The following is a 15806-nucleotide window of genomic DNA, read 5'->3' as shown; positions in this document are numbered from 1 at the left end:
TATTGCAAAGTATTGGCCGGGGTATTGCAAAGTATTGGTCGGGTATTGCAGAGTATTGCGTGGGGGTATTGCAGAGTATTGCGTGGGGGGCATTGCAGAGTATTGTGCGGGGGTATTGCAGAGTATTGGTGCAGGGGGTATTGCAGAGTATTGTGCGGGGGTATTGCAGAGTATTGTGCGGGGGGTATTGCAGAGTATTGTGCGGGGGTATTGCAGAGTATTGTGCGGGGGTATTGCAGAGTATTGTGCGGGGGTATTGCAGAGTATTGTGCGGGGGGTATTGCAGAGTATTGTGCGGGGGGTATTGCAGAGTATTGTGCAAGGGGTACTGCAGAGTATTGCGCAAGGGGTACTGCAGAGTATTGCGCAGGGGGTATTGCAGAGTATTGTGCGGGGGTACTGCAGAGTATTGCGCACGGGGTATTGCAGAGTATTGCGCAAGGGGTACTGCAGAGTATTGCGCAAGGGGTACTGCAGAGTACTGGCAGCGGGTATTGCAGAGTATTGCGCTGGGGTATTGCAGAGTATTGCGCAGGGGTATTGCAGAGTATTGCGTGGAGTATTGGGCAGGGGGTACTGCAGAGTATTGGGCAGGGGGTACTGCAGAGTATTGGGCAGGGGGTACTGCAGAGTATTGGGCAGGGGGTATTGCAGAGTATTGCGCGGGGGTATTGCAGAGTATTGCGCGGGGGTATTGCAGAGTATTGCGCGGGGGTTTTGCAGAGTATTGCGCAGGGGTTTTGCAGAGTATTGCGCGGGGGTATTGCAGAGTATTGCGCGGGGGTATTGCAGAGTATTGCGCAGGGGGTATTGCAGAGTATTGTGCGGGGGGTATTGCAGAGTATTGTGCGGGGGGTATTGCAGAGTATTGCGCAAGGGGTACTGCAGAGTATTGCGCAAGGGGTACTGCAGAGTATTGCGCAGGGGGTATTGCAGAGTATTGTGCGGGGGTACTGCAGAGTATTGCGCAAGGGGTATTGCAGAGTATTGCGCAAGGGGTACTGCAGAGTATTGCGCAAGGGGTACTGCAGAGTACTGGCAGCGGGTATTGCAGAGCATTGCGCTGGGGTATTGCAGAGTATTGCGCGGAGGTATTGCAGAGTATTGCGCGGAGTATTGGGCAGGGGGTACTGCAGAGTATTGGGCAGGGGGTACTGCAGAGTATTGGGCAGGGGGTACTGCAGAGTATTGGGCAGGGGGTACTGCAGAGTATTGGGCAGGGGGTATTGCAGAGTATTGCGCGGGGGTATTGCAGAGTATTGCGCGGGGGTATTGCAGAGTATTGCGCAGGGGGTATTGCAGAGTATTGCGCAGGGGTTTTGCAGAGTATTGCGCGGGGGTATTGCAGAGTATTGCGCGGGGGTATTGCAGAGTATTGCGCGGGGGGTATTGCAGAGTATTGTGCGGGGGGTATTGCAGAGTATTGTGCGGGGGGTATTGCAGAGTATTGCGCAAGGGGTACTGCAGAGTATTGCGCAAGGGGTACTGCAGAGTATTGCGCATGGGGGTATTGCAGAGTATTGTGTGGGGGTACTGCAGAGTATTGCGCAAGGGGTATTGCAGAGTATTGCGCAAGGGGTACTGCAGAGTATTGCGCAAGGGGTACTGCAGAGTACTGGCAGCGGGTATTGCAGAGTATTGCGCGGGGGTATTGCAGAGTATTGCGCGGAGGTATTGCAGAGTATTGCGCGGGGGTATTGCAGAGTATTGCGCGGAGTATTGGGCAGGGGGTACTGCAGAGTATTGGGCAGGGGGTACTGCAGAGTATTGGGCAGGGGTACTGCAGAGTATTGGGCAGGGGGTATTGCAGAGTATTGTGCGGGGGTATTGCAGAGTATTGCGCAGGGGGTATTGCAGAGTATTGCGCAGGGGTTTTGCAGAGTATTGCGCGGGGGTATTGCAGAGTATTGCGCGGGGGTATTGCAGAGTATTGCGCAGGGGGTATTGCAGAGTATTGTGCAGGGAAGGAAGAGTATTGCAGAGTATTGCGCAGGGAAGGAAGAGTATTGCAGGGGTTAATGCAGGGATGGCTGAGCAGGGATGGCTGGATTTGTGACTGCAATAGTCACAGATCCAGCCCACAGCGCTGCTGCCATCCGCGCTCTCCTCTCACACTGTACCGATCAGTACAGCGAGAGGAGGGAGGAACCGGCGTCATCAAATGATGCCGGTTTGTTTACATGTGATCGCTCCGTCATTGGACGGAGCGATCACGTGGTGAATGGCCGCTATCAGCGGCAATTCACTGTGATCCGTGATGCGCCGGGTCCTCTGGACCAGGCGGTCACGGAAATTCCCGTGTGCGCGCCCCAGGGGGCGCGCGTGAGCGCGATTCTGGGAGGATGTTACATAACGTCCTCCCAGAGTTTAGCAACCACCTTGTCGCCGTTATTTGACGGCGGCTGGTGGTTAAGTGGTTAAAGTCAAACTTTCAAAACCAGGCAGAGTTTTTATAACAAAATAGATCCTAGTGGTCTCTTCTGTCATAAATGCCTATGCAGACCTGACCATGACAATGTAATCTGAACCATGCATGCACCCACTCTGTGATGTCATTGTGGCCCGACCATTCAAACGGTCAGAGAAAGTAAACCCAAAAAGAAGACCATGTAAAGATGGAAGTGACTGGAACTAGCTGGAGAGGTGATAGAGCAGCATTGAAGGGCTGCATTTGACAGATAAGTCTTCCATAATATGGTAATATGTGGTGCACACTAGTGTTGAGCAGAATATGCCATATTCGATTTCGCGATATATCTCGAATATATATTCGAATATTCGAGATATATTCGCTAAATTCGAATATTCGTGATATTTTATCGAAATTAATTGAATGCGATTTTTCGCTATTGCGAATGCGAAAATAATTGCGATTTTTTAATAACTGCGGTAGGAGCGCTCTGATTGGCTTAGAATATTCGTGATATTTTATCGAAATATCGCAACATGCGAATGCGATATTTATTGCGCAATTTCGAGATATGCTGGAGGAGCGCTCTGATTGGCTCAGAATATTCGTGATATTTTATCGAAATATCGCAACATGCGAATGCGATATTTATTGCGCAATTTCGAGATATGCTGGAGGAGCGCTCTGATTGGCTCAGAATATTCGTGATATTTTATCGAAATATCGCAACATGCGAATGCGATATTTATTGCGCAATTTCGAGATATGCTGGAGGAGCGCTCTGATTGGCTCAGAATATTCCTGATATTTTATCGAAATATCGCAACATGCGAATGCGATATTTATTGCGCAATTTCGAGATATGCTGGAGGAGCGCTCTGATTGGCTCAGAATATTCCTGATATTTTATCGAAATATCGCAACATGCGAATGCGAAATTTATTGCAGATATTTCGAAAACTGCTGTAGCAGCACTCTGAAATCGAATATGTATGATATTTTAACCAAAATACATATTGCGATTGCGATTTTTCGATCGCGCATGCGCAATTGCGCGAACAACACGCGACCATTTCCTGGAGCCTTGCCAGTTTCCCAATATTACAGCAACATGGTGGGAAGCAATTTCTCAAAGTCTGAGGAAAAGTTGCTGATTTGTGTAAGTATTTTGACCACTGTTATTTCATCATCTTCAACTGCATTTAAGTCTAGTTTAAAAGTTAGTATATATGATCAGATATTAGTATTTAACCAAAAATGTGTCTCCTGCTTTTACAAAACTACAAGTCCCAGCATGCCTGGACAGCTGCAGACACCCTGGTTGGCAAATGTGTATTTAGGCACTTTTCCTTGTTATTTAGCATAATGAATTTAAAATTTTTTTGGACATAGGACGTATGCGAACGTCCTGACTTCAGTGTCCTCAAGGCCCAAGGACGTTCGAATACATATTGCCCTTTAGATGTTGCAGAACTACAACTTCCAGCATGCCTGGGAATGCTGGCACTTCTAGTATTGTAAGTTCTGCAGGCCCACATTTTTCAGGCCTTTATGCACGGGTCTCTAAACTGTGGCACCCTAGATGCAGCAAAAGTAAAATTCTTAGCATGCACTGAAAGACCGTGGCTGATGGGAGTAGTAGTTTTGCAACAGCTGGAGGTGGACTGGTCTTGAAACCCAGAGTTAGGTAACAAACCCGTAGTGTTTTGCAACCATTCTGCCTCCAGCTGGTTATTTTCTGTTGAAAAGCCTGTGGCGTGCAAAACACAACCCAAAAACTCCACCCGGTGCAAGGAAAAATTTGCACACACCTAAAGAGTGACATCACAAAAAACTGCGACGGTTGCATACGTCAGTGGTCCTCCGAAAAGGTCCCGTCTCTGACCCCCCGGGGCGTTAGGCTCCTAGGCTCCTGACAGGGAAAAGAGTTACTGTGGTCCATACAGCCGAAGCCATATGGACCCATCTCGGTCCAAGCAGCGCAATCAACACGCGAACAACACGCGACCATTTCCTGGAGCCTTGCCAGTTTCCAACTTATGATCGCAGCGCAATCACACAGCAACATGGTTGGAAGCAATTTCACTAAGTCTGAGGAAAAGTTGCTGATTTGTGTAAGTATTTTGACCACTGTTATTTCATCATCTTCAACTGCATTTAAGTCTAGTTTAAAAGTTAGTATATATGATCAGATATTAGTATTTAACCAAAAATGTGTCTCCTGCTTTTACAAAACTACAAGTCCCAGCCCAGCCCAGCATTTAAGTCTAGTTTAAAAGTTAGTATATATGATCATATATTAGTATTTCACAAAAAATGTGTCTCCTGCTTTTACAAAACTACAAGTCCCAGCATGCCTGGACAGCTGCAGACACCCTGGTTGGCAAATGTGTATATTGGCACTTTTCCTTGTTATTTAGCATAATGAATTTAAAATTTTTTTGGACATAGGACGTATGCGAACGTCCTGACTTCAGTGTCCTCAAGGCCCAAGGACGTTCGAATACATATTGCCCTTTAGATGTTGCAGAACTACAACTTCCAGCATGCCTGGGAATGCTGGCACTTCTAGTATTGTAAGTTCTGCAGGCCCCCATTTTTCAGGCCTTTATGCACGGGTCTCTAAACTGTGGCACCCTAAATGCAGCAAAAGTAAAATTCTTAGCATGCACTGACAGACCGTGGCTGATGGGAGTAGTAGTTTTGCAACAGCTGGAGGTGGACTGGTCTTGAAACCCAGAGTTAAGTAACAAACACGTAGTGTTTTGCAACCATTCTGCCTCCAGCTGTTTTTTTTCCTGTTGAAAAGCCTGTGGCGTGCAAAACACAACCCAAAAACTCCACCCGGATGCAGTGAAAAATGTGCACACACCTAAAGAGTGACATCACAAAAAACTGCGACTGGTACATACGTCAGTGGTCCTCCGAAAAAGGTCCCGTCTCTGACCCCCCGGGGCGTTAGGCTCCTGACAGGGAAAAGAGTTAGCAACGCATATCTCCCCTATACGTGTATCCTGTGTTGTTAATAATATATTCATAATTATGCAAATGATAATGGCTGCTATATTTATGCAAAAAAGGTGGCGACCGAAATGGCAGGATATAAAATCTTTCATGTTACCCCTGTCATTGATTAATAAGGCGAGAATGCTTCCAATTGTTGAATAGCATACATTTACGTCATATATCCATAAGGCTGTCAACAGAAGTATTACAATATACTTTGTTCTTCATCTTGCAGAAGTTCCTGGAAACAGGATATGATGACCTGCGGCGGCAGCCACAGAAAAGGGCTGTGGTCAGCGCCCTAATCGCTGACTTTGGCGGCCAACATGACCACAAGGCCATTGTTAAGAAGTGGTCTGACCTCAAGAGGCGCCAAATGGGTAATGTCAGACGTCTTCGGGCTAAATATCATCCAGGTAAGTTATTGTTGACAGTTATGTTTTTTTTTAAAAAAGTGTATTTTGTGCGTGAACTCGAAAGAGAGAGGAGCCGGCCTGCAGGAGTTGGGAGGCCTCCCCCAGAGGCAATCTGCCACCTTTCTCCATGCCCCGGTTGGCAATGGCGGGTGTGAGGGGGTCCTCCCAACCCAACCTCGCATAGCACACCCACCAGTGGCGGGGCTGAGACCACCAAACTCAATTCACAGGTAGCCGAGAGCGGGATCCGAACCCCTAGCTGCAGAGGTGAATCAGTTGTCAGTGCAGTGGCAATCGCGTGGAGCCACCGCAGCTCCTTTGGTGACAGTTATGTAAGGTCATATGTAATTCATGTAAGGTCAGATGTTGTTAACCAAGATGCCATGTTGTGCTAACATATATCACCACCGGCCAAGGTATTCATAGTACTGTTGAAAAAAGACATGGGGCAGCAGACAGGAACACAGAAGTTATGTGGGAACATAATTTTCCCATTGCTTTGCATGGGACTTTAAAGAAAAACCCCGACCATGGCAAGTGGGGGTGGGTAAGGTTTAAACCACCTATCCTATGTTTGTGGCTGACATATAAGTAACCTGTGTGCCAAGTTTCATATAAATATCTTTAGCCGTTTGTACGTGATGCTGGAACATACATACATACATACATACATACATACATACATTTATGCACACACACACGTTGAGTTTTATATATATAGATTACCACTAAATTCCTGTGTTAGGAGTGGGGTTGTTATAGTAATCCCGTGTGCTCCATCAGGCCCTTTTTTTAACATGAGATGGTCTGAACAAAACAAAGGAGACAAAAACAGCTCATTTTAACATGGTTGCATCCCAGCTCACGCTCAGTCCCCTGTAGTGCCCACAAGACCCTTTAATATAACATTGTCCCATTGGTTAACTGTCTATATAAATCAATTTGTATTCATATACAATACAGCACAGTACACAGAATTTGCATACGTCATTAGAAAACATTTTTATAATATATGAACATTGTGTTATTATAGGAGCTCCAATGCCAGTTGTCCGCGCCAAGCGCAGAAGGCGCCAGGCCGATGAGGAGGAGGAGGAGGATGCGGCAGAGGAGGATGCGGCAGAGGAGGACATGGATGAGGAGGAGCAGCCAGGGCCCTCCCACTCCCCAACCCCAGCTCCTGTTGAGGAGCAAGCTGAGGAGCTTCCCCCCCCCACCACCCCAACTTCTCAAGCAGAAGAGCAGGAGGAAGAGAGCGGTCCTGTGAGCCTCATTCAGGAAGGTAAATATGTGCACAATGATTAATAACATTTCAACAACAAAATGTAGATATAAAAATGGACAACATATAAAGCGCACCTGTCAGATTGTATAACCATAATATGGTATTGATGCTAGAAGTATACAGGTAGTGCATAATTATTAGGCAAGTTGTATTTTTTGAGGATTCATTTTATTATTGAACAACAACCATGTTCTCAATGAACCCCAAAAACTCATTAATATCAAAGCTGAATTTTTTTGGAAGTAGTTTTTAGTTTGTTTTTAGTGTTAGTTATTTTCGGGGGATATCTGTGTGTGCAGGTGACTACTATTACTGTGCAGAATTATTAGGCAACTTAACCAAAAAATAAATAGATAGCCATTTCAATGATTTATTTTTAACAGTGAAACCAATATAACATCTCAACATTCACAAATACACATTTCTGACATTTAAAAACAAAACAAAAACAAATCAGTGACCAATATAGCCACCTTTCTTTGCAAGGACACTCAAAAGCCTGACATCCATGGATTCTGTCAGTGTTTTGATCTGTTCACCATCAACATTGCGTGCAGCAGCAACCACAGCCTGCCAGACACTGTTCAGAGAGGTGTACTGTTTTCCCTCCTTGTAAATCCCACATTTGATGATGGACCACAGGTTCTCAATGGGGTTCAGATCAGGTGAACAAGGAGGCCATGTCATTACTTTTTTTTATTTAATACCCTTTCTTGCCAGCCACGCTGTGGAGTACTTTGACACGTGTGATGGAGCATTGTCCTGCATGAAAATCATGTTTTTCTTGAAGGATGGTGACTTTTTCCTGTACCACTGCTTGAAGAAGGTCTCTTCCATAATCTGGCAGTAGGACTGGGAGTTGAGCTTGACTCCATCCTCAATCCGAAAAGGCCCCACAAGCTCATCTTTGATGATACCAGCCCAAACCAGTACTCCACCACCACCTTGCTGGCGTCTGAGTCGGACTGGAGCTCCCTGCCCTTTACCAATCCAGCCACGGGCTCTTCCATCTGGCCCATCAAGACTCACTCTCATTTCAGCAGTCCATAAAACCTTAGAAAAATCTTTCTTGAGATATTTATTGGCACAGTCTTGACGTTGCAGCTTGTGTGTCTTGTTCAGTGGTCATCGTCTTTCAGCCTTTCTTACCTTGGCCATGTCTCTGGGTATTGCACACCTTGTGCTTTTGGGCACCCCAGTGATGTTGCAGCTCTGAAATATGGCCAATCTTGTGGCAAGTGGCATCTTGGCAGCTGCACGCTTAACTTTTCTCAGTTCATGGGCAGTTATTTTGCACCTTTGTTTTTCCACACGCTTCTTTTGTTTGATGATCACGCTTCAGAAGCTTTGCAACTTTAAGAGTGCTGCATCCCTCTGCTAGATATCTCTCTATTTTGGACTTTTCAGAGTCTGTCAAATCCTTCTTTTGGCCAATTTTGCCAAAGAAAAGGAAATTGACTAATAATTATGCACACCTGATATAGAGTGTTGATGTCATTAGACCACACACCTTCTCATTACAGAGATGTACATTACCTAATATGCCTAATCTGTAGTAGGCTTTCGAGCCTATACAGCTTGGAGTAAGACAACATGCATAAAGAGGATGATGTGGTCCAAATACTCATTTGCCTAATAATTCTGCACTCCCGGGATGTGTTAGACACATAACAAGTGTATACACATGATAATGATTGATTAATAAGCAAAAAAAAATATTTATTTATTTGGTAACGTTATTTGAAATCCAAATGTTTTTTTATTATATCCTAAAAGCATCAAGAGATCTGAAGAGGCAAAATATACTCATTGAAAAGACGCACCAGAAGATCCTTCAGAACCAGCGTAAGATGAGCTACCTCAACCAACAAAATGCTCTGCTAGAGCAGCAGCTATCGGGTCAGATTGCGGAAATGCACCGCATTCAAAAACGGATTGAGAGCTATATTTAAATTTATTTTTGTATTAAAAAAACTTATTTTTTGGAAATGTTTCATTTCTTTTTGAGATAGAGTTGTAGGTTTTTCAACACATCTAACTTCACATCAAACAAATCAACATCAACACATTTAACTTCATAATAAGCAAAAACATTTTATACTATTATTTTATTTAACATTAACCTAGGACAAACTAAAGCACACGACACAGACACGACGAACACAAAATAAACTGTTGAAAAATGAACATAACAAAAGCAACAATATATATATATATATATATACAAAGAGAGAGAGAGGGAGAGCAAGAAAGAGAGAGAATGCAGATGAGCTCTTGCAGTCAGCCCAATGGTTGCAGTATAAATGCCGCAAAACAGGGTTTAACATAAGGTTCATTGTTATAGTTACACTTGCTGTTTAGATCCGGTCTGGTAGTCCGGTCTGGTAGCTTGTAGCGGAGGCTGTTGGTGGATCCGCTGTGCCAGAAAGCTCATGAAGCTTTACTCAGCATGGAGGCAGCAGCAGGAGTATTAAAATATAATATAACTAGACAATGCATTTCCTGAGGAAAATGCGAGTGGGAATGCTGAATAGCTTAATTGGTGAGCCCCTTGCCAAAGACATTCACCATAACCACTACACTATCTTTAGGACACACAGCTTCTTTCTCTATCTGCAAAGTATAGAGTATGCTGACTTCCTGGTCGCCCCTCCCCCCTCAATAGGTTTCCCCTCCCCCCCAGGTCAGTGAGGAGGAATATTGCACTGAGGTCAGGAAAGTTATTTATGGAAAGAAATAACATTACAAACGCTTTTAATTCACAGATCTAATACATGATTTAAGCCTCCAAACAAAGCTTAATAAATCCTCAAACGTACATGCAATTGATACAACGACTACACCGTTTGAAATACACGGCCCTTGTAAACGCATCGATATGAAATTTATGTAGATAAACTTAAAAATGTGGCCATTTCTGCGATTTAGAAAAGAGCGTCTTTGTGAGTTCTGCAGCAACATTTTTTAGATAATTTCACATGAGAGTCTATGAGACATAATTTCTGGCTGTTGCTCCAATAATTAAAACTAAAATACGTATCGCAGAATTGGTCACATTGCCATAAACCAGACAAGCATAGCTACGTTTTGATCTAAAAATTGTGTATGAAAAGTAGATCTTGTGGGCGTGAGACCAATTTGTTTCCCCTTTTTGTAAAGATATTTTTAATTACAAAGATCTCCAATGTTAAGGTCACCTGACAGACTCTAAATCCCCTCCATAGGATTACATTATAACCTATTGCATTTTTGTGAAAAATTCGCAAAACGTAAATTGCGTTTTCACCAAAAAATTGTAAACGATAACGATTTGAAAAGTCATAGCCGGATAGCTAAATATTTTGTGACCGCTTTAAAGTTTTTTCAGTGTCTGTAAGTGAAAGTATGAAGTAGCTGAAACTTTTGGCATGGCATGTGAATTCAAAGGGGAAAAGGATGTTCTCATTGACTTCAATGTTTAAAAAAAGGGTCTAAAAGCTTAAAATTTATAAAAGTGTAAAAAGTAGAAAAAAACTTGAAGAAGTCCCATCATTAGCTGAACGAGACGAACATTTTTACAGTTGAATGGTCTCAATAGTTGAAAGTATGCCGAAGTTACGCAGAACCAAAAAACTTAAGGAATAATAAGATTACTAAATTTACGGATATCAATACTGGAAATGTTTATTAAAGCATTCACACTAATTAAGATTAATACATTTACGGGTATCCATACTAGGAATGCTTATTAAAGCATTCCCACTAAGTATCACACAGGCATGATTTACAAGCAGTAGTGGTAATAGTAATACATAGCATAAAAACACTTGGGGAATACTTTACAGCATCAGTAGTGGTCATAGTAGTCAATAGTGTACCAAAAAATTGGGACACAGGTGTCTTGACTGAGCTGTAATAGTAGTAGTAGACATTGACAATACAGTGTCAAATCACTCGGGCAAGAGGTGCCATGATGAACAGCAGTCTTAATAAGAGTATATAGGGTGTGAAATAACTGCTGACATAGGTGTCTTGACTGGGCAGCAGAAGCAGCAGTAGTAGTATTAACAGTAGTAGTTGATACAGAGTCATATCACATGGGCAGGAGGTGCCATCATGAACAGCAGTAGGAATAGGAGTATATAGAGTGTCAAATAACTGCTGACATAGGTGTATTGACTGGGCAGCAGCAGCAGAAGCAGCAGTAGTATTAACAGTAGTAGTTGATACAGAGTCATATCACATGGGCAGGAGGTGCCATGATGAACAGCAGTAGGAATAGGAGTATATAGAGTGTCAAATAACTGCTGACATAGGTGTCTTGACTGGGCAGCAGCAGCAGAAGCAGCAGTAGTATTAACAGTAGTAGTTGATACAGAGTCATATCACATGGGCAGGAGGTGCCATCATGAACAGCAGTAGGAATAGGAGTATATAGAGTGTCAAATAACTGCTGACATAGGTGTATTGACTGGGCAGCAGCAGCAGAAGCAGCAGTAGTATTAACAGTAGTAGTTGATACAGAGTCATATCACATGGGCAGGAGGTGCCATGATGAACAGCAGTAGGAATAGGAGTATATAGAGTGTCAAATAACTGCTGACATAGGTGTCTTGACTGGGCAGCAGCAGCAGAAGCAGCAGTAGTATTAACAGTAGTAGTTGATACAGAGTCATATCACATGGGCAGGAGGTGCCATCATGAACAGCAGTAGGAATAGGAGTATATAGAGTGTCAAATAACTGCTGACATAGGTGTATTGACTGGGCAGCAGCAGCAGAAGCAGCAGTAGTATTAACAGTAGTAGTTGATACAGAGTCATATCACATGGGCAGGAGGTGCCATGATGAACAGCAGTAGGAATAGGAGTATATAGAGTGTCAAATAACTGCTGACATAGGTGTCTTGACTGGGCAGCAGCAGCAGAAGCAGCAGTAGTATTAACAGTAGTAGTTGATACAGAGTCATATCACATGGGCAGGAGGTGCCATCATGAACAGCAGTAGGAATAGGAGTATATAGAGTGTCAAATAACTGCTGACATAGGTGTATTGACTGGGCAGCAGCAGCAGAAGCAGCAGTAGTATTAACAGTAGTAGTTGATACAGAGTCATATCACATGGGCAGGAGGTGCCATGATGAACAGCAGTAGGAATAGGAGTATATAGAGTGTCAAATAACTGCTGACATAGGTGTCTTGACTGGGCAGCAGCAGCAGAAGCAGCAGTAGTATTAACAGTAGTAGTTGATACAGAGTCATATCACATGGGCAGGAGGTGCCATCATGAACAGCAGTAGGAATAGGAGTATATAGAGTGTCAAATAACTGCTGACATAGGTGTATTGACTGGGCAGCAGCAGCAGAAGCAGCAGTAGTATTAACAGTAGTAGTTGATACAGAGTCATATCACATGGGCAGGAGGTGCCATGATGAACAGCAGTAGGAATAGGAGTATATAGAGTGTCAAATAACTGCTGACATAGGTGTCTTGACTGGGCAGCAGCAGCAGAAGCAGCAGTAGTATTAACAGTAGTAGTTGATACAGAGTCATATCACATGGGCAGGAGGTGCCATCATGAACAGCAGTAGGAATAGGAGTATATAGAGTGTCAAATAACTGCTGACATAGGTGTCTTGACTGGGCAGCAGCAGCAGAAGCAGCAGTAGTATTAACAGTAGTAGTTGATACAGAGTCATATCACATGGGCAGGAGGTGCCATCATGAACAGCAGTAGGAATAGGAGTATATAGAGTGTCAAATAACTGCTGACATAGGTGTATTGACTGGGCAGCAGCAGCAGAAGCAGCAGTAGTATTAACAGTAGTAGTTGATACAGAGTCATATCACATGGGCAGGAGGTGCCATGATGAACAGCAGTAGGAATAGGAGTATATAGAGTGTCAAATAACTGCTGACATAGGTGTCTTGACTGGGCAGCAGCAGCAGCAGAAGCAGCAGTAGTAGTATTAACAGTAGTAGTTGATACAGAGTCATATCACATGGGCAGGAGTTGCCATGATGTACAGCAGTCTTAATAAGAGTATATAGGGTGTGAAATAACTGCTGACATAATTGTCTTGACTGATCCAAAGGAGTCATGGGAGAAAATCATGTGGTCAGATGAGACTATAATATAATTTTTTGATCATAATTTCACTAACCGTGTTCGGAGGAAGAATAATGATGAGTACCATGCCAAGAACGCCATCCCTAATGTGAAGCATGGGGGTGGTAGCATCATGCTTTGGTGGTGTTTTTCTGCACATGGGACAGGGTGACTGCACTGTATTAAGGAGAGGATGACCGGGGCCATGTATTGCAAGATTTTGGGCAACAACCTCCTTCCCTGAGTTAGAGCTTTGAAGATGGGTCGAGGCTGGGTCTTCCAACATGAGAATGACCCAAAGCACACAGCCAGGATAACCAAGGATTGGCTCTGTAAGGAGCATATCAAGGTTCTGGCGTGGCCTAGCCAGTCTCCAGACCTAAACCCAATAGAGAATCTTTGGAGGGAGCTCAAACTCCGTGTTTCTCAGCGATAGCCCAGAAACATGACTGATGTAGAGAAGATCTGTGTGGAGGAGTGGGCCAAAATCCCTCCTCCAGTGTGTGCAAAGCTGGTGTAAAACTACAAGAAATTTTTGACCGCTGTAATTGCAAAGAAAGCCTACTGTACCAAATATTAACATTGATTTTCTCTGATGTTGAAATAGTTATATTCAGCACTGTAAATACATCAGGTCCGGGGCTTCATCAGGGAATGCATGGCAAGGGACCCTTCAGCGCCCTGAACCGACGACGGGTGCCAGAAAGTCACCGCCGATCCAGGACTCATTCATCTTTATGAATGTGAGTCTGTCCACGGACTCTGTGGACAGACGGGTCCTCTTGTCCGTGACCACCCCACCTGCCGCGCTGAATGTCCGCTCAGATAGTACGCTGGAGGGGGGGCAAGACAATAACTCCAGCGCATACTGAGCGAGCTCGCGGCAGGTGTCCAATCTGGCAACCCAGTACTCCATGGGGTCGTCGGTGCTCATACTGTCAGAAGCACCGACGAACGCCATGTAGTCTGCCACCATGTGGGCCAGCCGCTGGTGGTGACTGCTGCTGCTGCTGCTGGTGGTGGTACTGGGTCGCTCGGTTTGGAAGAACATCCTCATCTCTTCCATTAGGTCCCCTGCTCGGCTGCAGCTGGGTGCAGCCACCTGCTGGGTGAGATGAGGGGGGACAACTGGAGGCCGGGGAGTTGCCTGCTCCAACCGTCTGACAATGGCTGCCTGCAGTTCCTCCATCCGGTGCTGCCTCCGGCTGGCTGGGATGAACTGCTCCAGTTTCCCCTTGCACCTGGGATCCAAAAGGGTGGCCATCCAGAAATCATCCCTCGTCTTGATGGTCTTAACCCGGGGGTCCCTCCTGAGGCATCTGAGCATGTGGGCAGCCATGGGGAAGAGCACAGCCCGCTGTGACTCCTCAATGCTGGCCAGGTGAATGAGGTGCGACTCTTCTTCCCTGAGGCGCTGCTGGTCAAACTCAGACATGCCCAACCCCCGGACTATCGGTGCCCCCAACACCGGCTCTCCCTCCTGACCAGGCCCTGACTCCGGGACGACACCAGCAACCACCTCCTCCTCCTCTTCATCATCATCCTCCTCCTCCTCCTCCTCCTCCTGGTCCTGGCCCTGGTCTCGGTGGAGCATTGCTGACTCCTCCTGCTCCACCAAGGCACTCTCCCCAGCCTCGAGCAGGCGATCTAGTGTCCTCTCCAGCATGAACAGTATTGGCAGCACGCTATTGAGGCCAATTTGCTCACTGCTGACCATCTTGGTCGCCTGCTCGAAGGAGGACAACACTTGGCAGACCTGGTTTATCTGCCCCCACTGCGCACAGGCGATGAAAGGGAGTTGTGGTGAAGCCCTCTGAGTGCCTAGTTCCATCAGGTACTCCCTCACCGCCCTTTGCTGCTCCCACAACCTCTTCAGCATGTGGAGGGTGGTGTTCCACCGCGTCACACTGTCCACAATCAGCCTGTGAAGGGGCAGATTGTACTTCCGCTGCAATTTGGACAGGGACGCGGTAGCGGTTGGGGAGCGCCTGAAGTGGCTGGCAATCCTACGCGCCTTTGCCACAATGTCACTCAACCCTGGATAAGTGCGCAGGAACTTCTGCACCACCAGGTTGAGGACATGTGCCAGACAGGGCACGTGCGTCAGACTGCCAGCATGGAGGGCGGCGAGTAGGTTGCTGCCGTTATCGCAGACAACCATACCTGGCTGGAGCCTTCGGGGTGTCAGCCACTTCTGGACCTGAGCTTGAAGTGCTTTCAGCACTTCTTCTGCAGTGTGTCTCCGGTCCCCTAAACTAACAAGCTGGAGCACGGCCTGACAGCGCACGTGCCCCACACTTGAGTAGCTACGGGGGCGCTTGCTGGGAGGCTCAGCAGCTGCGGAGACAGTGGCTTGAGGGAGACCAGCAGTTCTCCCCTGGACACCCCGGGGCGGCACCACAAGATCGGTTGCCGACGATCCCTCACCGACGCCTCGGAGGGAAACCCAATGGGCCGTGAAGCTGATGTAGCGTCCCTGCCCATGCCTGCTGGTCCAGCCATCCATTGTCAGATGAACCCTGTCGCTGACAGCGTGATCCAGCGACAGGGTTACATTCTGAACAATGTGCTGGTGTAGGGCAGGGACACCAGTCCTGGCAAA

The sequence above is a fragment of the Rana temporaria genome, chromosome 2 (genome assembly GCF_905171775.1).
Source record: "Rana temporaria chromosome 2, aRanTem1.1, whole genome shotgun sequence".
NCBI classification, from domain to species: Eukaryota; Metazoa; Chordata; class Amphibia; order Anura; family Ranidae; genus Rana; species Rana temporaria.
Note: the sequence above shows the minus strand (reverse complement) of the source record.